The 9,287-nt window shown below is 32.2% G+C and overlaps 1 long non-coding RNA gene across 1 annotated transcript; it reads left to right on the top strand.

Annotated features, from left to right (window-relative positions):
- The first annotated feature begins 6,217 nt into the window (after window positions 1-6,217).
- Window positions 6,218-8,545, top strand: LOC129876110 (uncharacterized). Its single transcript, XR_008763313.1, has 3 exons — window positions 6,218-6,406; window positions 7,303-7,353; window positions 8,299-8,545. It is a non-coding gene; the product is annotated as an uncharacterized LOC129876110 (long non-coding RNA).
- The last annotated feature ends 742 nt before the right edge of the window (window positions 8,546-9,287 follow it).

The following is a 9,287-nucleotide window of genomic DNA, read 5'->3' as shown; positions in this document are numbered from 1 at the left end:
AGGGTGATATAGAAGGGGAGACTATTCTTTTTATAAAAGAAAAGTAATTATAACAGAAATAATAAAACTTTGCTCCAAAAAATACTCACAACTTTTTAGTTATTATTTTTCATATCTAGTAATTGGGGATATTTTACAAAAGAGAGGCTTCAAGAGTCGATCGATTTTCTACTTGATGCCCCTTTGTTTACAAACTACTGCCTCTTATATAGATTGAGGCGATGACAGACTTCAAATCTATATTTCAACATGTTTAAATAAATTTGAAAGTGACCTCTACCTAATACTTTACAATAGAAAAAGAAAAGAAACTTACAAACGTTTCTTTCTTACATTATTAAAAAAACAAGCTAGATGGGCCCCTCTTTCTTTACATTATTAAAACATGATAAAAGGGGTCATTATCTCATGTCTCTATCATCTTCTTTATCCTTATCCTTTTTTATTTTTCTCTTATCTTCTACGTTTTCCCTTCAGCCTTATCTTCTGATGCTTTCTTCTCATCGTTCACTTGTTGCCTTTTTATTTAGACGACGTTGACATAGCGTCTTCAATTATTTTCTCCTTTTTTGGAGAGCAGAATTCGCACGTGCCTTTGGTATATTGTCTTAGTTAGCATAATCTTTTCTGTGCTTGAGGACTTGATTTTAAAATAACCTTTTCAATCATGTTATGTTTGGCTGGTAAATATCGGGCTGCTGCGGGAAGAGTATTTCTCGCAGCTGTTATCATAACTGAGGAGTGCATCTTTTCGTCTCCATAGGTTCTGAATCCTTTTTTCGAACAAATATCAATTCCTTGTAGTATTACCCTGAGTCCTATGGCTCTTCGATAATGGATATCATTTTCAGTAAATTTGTTGAATTCTTTAGTAGTTTTATCATTATGAGTAATATAAAAATCTGTTGATTTTCCCAACTGTATTAAGTGATAGGCTAGGTATCTTTCTTCATTAAAATAATCTGGTTCTGTAGAGAAGAATTTAAGAACCAGTGTATCTTTTGAGGTGATAGTCAGATTGTTTAGATAGCAATCACGAATACCATTTTTAATTCATTTGGGGAGTCTATCGATTTCAGTAAAATTGGGAGGCCAGTCGGGCTGTGAGCACGGTGGGAACGGGCTTCCCAAGAAGCCAGCCCGGGCCAGGGTCAGCATAGAATGAATAGTTAGATCTATCGAATTGATTGCCCCAAAATCATACAAATATCGGATCTTGTGTGGAGATGAATCTTGTAAATAATTAATTCGAGGATAAATTCCTCCAAAATCAATATATCTTGTAGGCGTATTTTTGAGAGAAAATAAATCTCTCATTATCATTTCTTGACCTTCAACCTAGGGTTGTAAAGTATTTAATCTTTCTTCTATTGAAATTCTTTTTACAGGCCTTTGAGGCCTAAAAGACATTTGCTCATATTTATTATTGGTGGTAGTCGTGGTCGACGTAGTATCAGATTTTTTGAGTTTGATCAAACTATTGATCATATCGTAATTGTCACTATATTGTCCAACTTTAGATGTTATCTTTGCACATATGCTGATTAATTTGTTAACAATCTTTGAGTCACAATCGAAATTAGCAATTTCAATAATATTAGAAACTAAAGTCTAAATATCATCAAAGCATTTATTAATATCTTCCAGATGTATTATCAGTTGTAGCTTAATATCTTTGTCCATCTCTTGTGAGAAAATCTGCTGCAATATTTTTATCAGATCGAATAAGTTCTATATCAAAAGAATATTCATACAAAAACATTTGTCATCTAATAAATATTTTCTACTCTGGTTTAGAGAGGAGATTGTTTTGACCAAAAACTTTAACTTGAGTATTATCTGTTCTAAGCGTAAATCGTTTTGGTAGCAGAAAGTAATATAATTTTTGGCAACTTTTTACTACAGCTAATAATTTTTTTTCATTAATATGGTATCTTGTTTGTGTATCTGAAAAAGTTCCAGAACAATATCTACATAGACTTTCTCCAATCTTATTTTTATCTAGATCATAGTCTATTTTTTTAGTACGCCGCTCCAACAGTATTCTGAAGCATCTGTTTCTAAAATTAAATCATCGCTATCTTTAGGCAATTGTAACTTGGGTAAATTGTTATAAATAGATTTAATATCTTTTACTTTTTTCATTAAGACTTCATTAAATTCAAAGTTCTTATCCTTCTTTAATAATTCTTGAAATGGCTTTCTTAGTTTAGCTAAATTCTAAATATAATCCGAAGCATAGTTAAGTATTCCTAAAAAGATTTGTACTTGCTTTTTATCGACTAATTTTTCTGGAAAAACAGATATCTTTTCAACGATATGGCTTTGTAATTTTATACCGTTTCCATCAATTATCATTCCTAAAAATTATATCTCATTTTTTAATAGGCTTGCTTTCTTTTTAGAAAGTGCTAATCCATTTTCTAAGCATAAGTTAGTAAACTTATTTAGGTGTATCAGGTGTTCTTCAAGGCTATTAGATAAAACTAAAATATCATCAACGTAGACAAATATATAGTCATAATCTTTAAAGATATTATTCATCTTTCTTTAAAATATCTGTGGGGTATTTTTTAATCCAAATGGCATAACTAACCATTCATATTGCCCTTGCGGGGGTAGAGAATGCAGTATAATGAATACTATTTTTATTCATTTTTATTAGCCAAAATCTGCTTTTATAATCAAACTTAGAAAATATCTTTTTGTTAGTAGTTTTATTAATTAGGCTTTCTTTATGTGGTAGAAAATATCCATCAAATATAGTATTATCATTTAATTTTTTATAATTAATAACCATCCTTGGTTTATTTCGTACTATATCTGCATGGTTTCTAACCATAAAGGCTGGTGAACTATGAGGGGAGTTACTAGGTCTTATTATTCTAAGACTTAATAATTCCTTAATCTGTTTTTGGAATTCTTCTTGGTTATTTGGGTTGTATCTCATTGATTTTACTCTAATAACTTTATCTTTATCTTTCATTTATAACTTGGCTTCTATCTTATTTTTATCCCAAAATTCTAAGGAATTTTCAGAAAAGCATTGTTCTAGCTTTTGTTTAATCATGTCTAAACTTTCTTCAAATTTATTAAAAGTTATTTGATATTCTATTAAGTTGTTAGATTGTTGATTTATAGTTTGAGGGTTGTCCCAATCTGTATCGTATTGAAGTAATGGAGTACTTTTTGGAAAAATTAATTTATTTTGATAACCTATATTACGTTGGGCTGTGCGGGGCTTAAATTGAATAGGCAATTTTTTTGAATAGGCAACTTTAAATCATTTTACTACTATAATATGTTGGTAAGGAGTTTTGAATTTTATTTGAAATAAAACTCTATCATATAAAACGGTATGAAATATTTCTAAAAAATTATTTTCTAATAGAACATCTTGTCCAGTATTATGGAAATAAAATGGAGGACATTTTATTAGAAAATATCCTAGTAGTATAATCGGTTGAGAAATGCCTTTTGACATTGTTACAATATTATTAGATATATCTTTTTCTTTAATGATGGATAATTCTTGATGGTATTCTTTGGGGAATACTTCTAGTCTACAGCAACATATTCCTGATCCGTTATCTATATAGGCAGCAAAATATTTTGCTTTGTAATCTTTATAAGTTATTCCTATTGGTATATAAATACTATATAGACTTGTCATTTTGATATGAAAACTATCTTATCATCGTAAGTAATCTTGATACCATGATCAAGTACATCATATGGTTTTACACTATCTAGGAAAGTGGTTCCTAGCAGTATTTCTAACATATCATTATTTTCTTCTGGTTCAACCAATAGTCTTATAGGTATAGTATTATCTTTGAATTTTAAATGGTTTCTACCATGTTTGTTATTTCATATCTTTTTCCATTAAAATCAGTATAAAGATGATTATCTTTTAGTTTATATTGTTGGAGATGATTACGTAACCTAAGGCTAATGTAATTTTCACTAGCTCATGTATCTAATAGGATGTTGATGGAATAAATTGTATACCATTAAAATATTTTTCCTTTTATCTTATAATTTTTTATTTCATCGTTTTTTGCTTCTAAAACAGGTTGTCTAACTTTTTCTGATTGTGTTCTTCTTATCATTGCTGCAGGATTTATGACTCGAGTTTCCTCAAAGGATAATCGAGAGGTTGAATCTTGTTGGATATACAAGGGTTTAAGTTGTAAATCTAAGTCTAATGGGGTATCTTTTATTTCTTGTATCTGTGTCATACTAGGCATTTATATTTGACTAACTTCCTCAAATAGATGGGGATAATCTATTGTCTATTTTATGGCAAACCAATCTGAATGATGTGTATTAGAAATAGCATATGAGATAACATACGTTATCGAATAGGGTCTATTGTATTTATAAAAGAAATCTTTCTTTTAAAATCTTATATTAAGCTTAAATTTTTATCAAAGTCTTTATCTAGAAGATGGTATGAAATTCTAGGATAAACATTAAATTTAATCTTTCCGTATTGTAAATTTCCTCGTAATATTCCTAAGCAAGCTTCTTTCTTGTTTATTATCTTATTATCTATAATAGCTAAATCTATTGGGGTATCTAATCCTTCTCTAAATGTGGATTTTATTATTATCTGGATTGGTCCTATATGTATCCATCCTAGAGTATTTTGAATTTCTGTTTTTATTTTTTGTAATTTATCTTGAATATCTTTTTTGGATAATAAAGGAATCATTATTTTATTAGAAGTAACAGAGACTTCTAACGCTCTTTCTTAGATATTTAATCCATAAATAAATGATGTTGTCTTTTTTCTTAATCCAAATCCATCAAGTATATTTACGTCAAATCCTAAATAGTTAGTTAAAGAAAACTTTTCTTTTTGTATTTGTTTTAATTTTCTTTTATCAATGATAATATCTTGTTTATATTCTCCAACTTATTCTATAATTTCTTCTATTATATCAGTTTCTATTTTATTATTCATTTTGACTGTCTTCTTCTGACGAAGAATAATAATCCGTATTAGTTAATATAAATATTGTATCGTCTGATTCAATTTCTTCAAAATTATTTAGTTGTATAAATTCTTCTAAATTTATCATTTCTTGTATATCTTCATCTATTTCTATTTTCTTGTTATTATTAGAAAATTTATTTGGGCATCTATTGACATAGTGTCCTATCTCTTTGCAATAGTAACATCTACATTCCTTTGGATTTTTTGTCATGACCCAATTCCTTAAGTCATGATGATACCTACTATAACCCTCTAGTAGGTAAGCCAATCTATCAACCCAGAACTTCAAGTAATGGGTTTGAGAAAAGAAACTAAATAAGAGTATTGAATTATAAAAGTAAACAGAATGAATCAGAGAAAGTAAACCAAAACATGTTTTAAACAACTAAAGATCCCTCCCAGAACTTGGAAGTCACAAGTACAGAGCTGCTACAAAATAAAATATGAGTACAAGTCCCGAAAGTGGATCGAAAATATATATAACAACTGGCTAGTCTCAGAAGGCAAAAGACGGGTCATCCATGCTGAAGGAGACAACAATGATCCAAAAATACCAAGTACTCACCCTAGTCTCTGAAGTTGACTACAACAGGCTCGATTTATCCACACAATAGCTGGTGCTCGGTCCTGCATCACGAAAGTAGATGTAGAGTGTAGTATGAGTATCAAGACAACAGGTACCCAGTAGGCACCATAGGCCGTCTGAGCCAAAAAGGTAAAAACAATATGAAAAAGAAGAATAGCCTAAATAGGAGTCAACATAAGCATCAAAAGGGGAAAGAGTACTACCTATGAGAACTACAGGTAACTTGTTATAACCCGCACTTTGCACCTAAGGACATGTTGGGGATACTTGTAACAAGTCAAGGGTAAGACTATGCTTAGTCTTGTTATATACAAGTTTCTATTGATTAAGTTGGGAGGTGGAATTATTGGAAAAGTTAAAGGGTAAAATTGGAATTACTCATGTGGAAATACCATAAAAGGTTAGGGGTAAAATTAGAATTTCACATGTGGAAATACCATAAAAGGTTAGGGGTAAAATTGGAATTTTACATATGGAAATACTATAAAAGGTTAAGGGCAAAGGTGGAATTTCAACTTGGAAATATTAGAAAAGGTGAGGGGCAAAATGGTAATTTCACATGGGAGCCTTTAAGTCATCTAACTCCTAGAGATTTCTAGACATTTTGAGAGAGTTGGAAGCAAGAAAAACTTAAGGAAAAACAAGAGACAAGTTCGGCCAAGAGAGGGAGTAAATTAACCCTTCAAATTTCATCCCCAAAAATTATAATTTCCTAGTATTCCTACTAAGTCAAGGGTGCTCTACAACATGGTGTAATTGTTTTGGAAGTTTGGAGACTTGTTTAGTTGATTTGGAGAGTTGGAGAAGTGAAGTAAAAGGTAAGAATTAATCTAATTTCTTTGTGTTATGAAGTTTTTGATGTTGTAGTAGGTGGAGGTGTGTGGAATTTATGGAAATATGAAAGTTTATATGGTAATATGGATGGTATACATGTTCTTATATGAGTAAGATGATTCAATTTTTGTATAGTATTTTTTTGTAGTATCTTTGTGTAGTATTTGAATGGTAGTTATGTTAATTATTTGATGTTGAAAATGAAAGTTGGATGAAATTAATTGAAGTTGGAAATATGAGTTAGGTGATGAGATGGAAAAAATTAAGGTTGCATAGCTTGTTAGTTGTTGTTGTAATTCTTGGAATATAAGGAAGCTTAAATGGTGTAAGTTGGTATTAAACTAGTTTGTAGGAATTATGTAATTTGAGTATGATATTATAAGAATATGAAGGTAAATTATTAAAAGTATGGAGTGTTGTTGTTGGTTGTAAAGTTGAAAGAAGGAAATGAATTTGATTATGAAGTTGAAGGAAGAAAATGAATTATAATATTTTTGTTGTATTTATGGAATTTTTGAGTGAAATATGGAATTGATAAAAATTGGATAGCTTACTTGGAATATTTTTCATTTATGTTGGAATGAGTTGAAATTAATTATGGATATGAGATATTCATATTTATTTGGAAATGCAAAGTTTGGTTGAAAGTTGTTGCACTAATTGGAAAATTACACCAATTTATGTTATGGTGCGTTAAATTGATTATCGATGGAATTGGTGTTGTTGTTGTTGGCTTGGTTGTTAATATTGTGGCCGAGTTGTAATCTCGGGGTGTCATATATATAGGGGAGATGCTGCCAAATTTTTTGTAGACAAGTATTGGAAAAATTGAATTCTTAAAGTCTTATGAATAGTAATTGGTAAATGTGACCAATTGTAGATTTTGGAGGAAACGGGAATTGAACTTGGACAACCGTAAAAGGCCAAAAAGGTATGTAAAGCTTTACATTTTCTTCTCTTGGCATCTCCTAGATGTAATAGGAGTGAATACGAACCTCGGGGATCACTCTACTCGCCGGAATCGACGCTCGAAATTTTCCCTTTTCTATTCAATAGAATTGAATTAGTTAATTATGAATAGTTTTGGAAAATTTGTCTAAACTTCTATATTTTGCACAAATGAATTCCGAATACCTTGAAACTCTTTGCTATGCTTCCTAATATTATATGAATAATTATTCCGTTAATTCCCATAATATATTTGGAAGAACGGAGATGATTCGGAAAATACTATTTTTTTTCATAGACTATTGTGATATTGGAAGTACTTGTACTATTATTATTATTCAAGTTTCCTTTTATGATTTGTTATCGAAATTATGCCATCGAGTCTGTAGAAATGTTTTGTAATTTAAATTGCATTTAGTTTCTCACTACTCTATTCGTGTATACGGTAACCACTCTTTCACTGAGCCTAGGCCAGGATATGTTTTCGTGCGTATTTCTCTGCATTGTTCGCCTTGTCCCGACGTGAGGGGGCAGGTATGACATGTACATGGGGTGGTAAATGTTATGCCACGGAGTTATATTGTGCCATGTACATATATGTTTGTGATATGATTTGATATGGCCATCTGATATGATATGATTTGTTACGGAGATATTCCCTACTCTAGTGTTATGCTGTGTTGTGGTGCCGATGATGGGAGGGCGACCACACTTTGTTCACCGAGTCCATAATGGGCCGGATATTGGATATGTCTGTGCATATATGGTTTGAGATTTTGATAAGCATTTTGAAATTCTAAACGTTGATTTCATGTTTTGCACATACTATTCAGATTATGATTTTATATATTACAGTGCATGCTTTACATATTCGGTACATTTTTCGTACTGACCCCCTTTCCTCGGGGGCTGCATTACATGCCCGCAGGTACCGAAGTTTGATTTGCTGATCCGCCGGTTTAGGACATCTGCTGTGTTATTGACAGAGCTCTCTTATTCGGAGCTTGCATTTTGGTACTAACTTTATCTCTGTATATTTAGATATGTTGGTCAGGGGTACGACGGGGCCCTGTCCCGTCTTATGACTATGCTATCATCTGTAGAGGTCTGTAGATAGAGTTATATTGTGGGTTTTGTACATATGTCTTGGATTTTGTTTGTTTCATGACGGTCTATCGGCCCTCGTGCCTATATCTGTTTTTGTGATCTATTTAGTGATCTTTCCTAATTACTACCTATATTTTCTCGGCTAACATGCTAATTTAGGGTAAGGGTACGCTTGGGTGCTCAAATCGAGCATCAGTCATGGCCTACGGGGTTGGGTCGTGATATAACTATACCAAACTGGGGCCCCATAAGCCCAGCCGGGACACTCGTGCACAAGTTAAATAAAAACTCGAACGAACCCCATAAGCCCACCAAGTACACAGAATAGCTAAAACTACTAAGGCTAGGAACCAAGAATCTGCAATGTTAAGAGCCGAAGTACTATATCATTTCCAAACCCAGAATCTCTAAGAGTCAATGATCTAGTGGTGACTTAGGGGTTGAGGCCGGGACTGGGACCCAAATGCTTACCCAAATATTTAAAGTGGCCAAGGACGAGACTGAGTACCTGGATGCTTGCCATAATACATAAGTACATTCGAGGCCGGGACTGGGTACCCGGATGCTTGCCGTAATACATCGGCATAATCGAGGCCGAGACTGGGTACCCGGATGCTCGTCATACTAGCAAGTCAGTAAAGGCCGGGGTTGAGTACCCGGATGCTCTCCGATAATTCAGAATGGAGGCCAGGACTTGGTATCCAGATGCTCAGAAATAACTTATCCAATGATGCCAAACATTCTACTTCCCAATTTAGAATACAACAGTACCAAAAATCTTTTTCCTAATGAGTCAACCGATATGCCACC

This window comes from Solanum dulcamara, chromosome 2, assembly GCF_947179165.1.
Source record: "Solanum dulcamara chromosome 2, daSolDulc1.2, whole genome shotgun sequence".
Taxonomy (NCBI): domain Eukaryota; kingdom Viridiplantae; phylum Streptophyta; class Magnoliopsida; order Solanales; family Solanaceae; genus Solanum; species Solanum dulcamara.
This window is presented reverse-complemented; position numbering and strand designations above follow the sequence as displayed.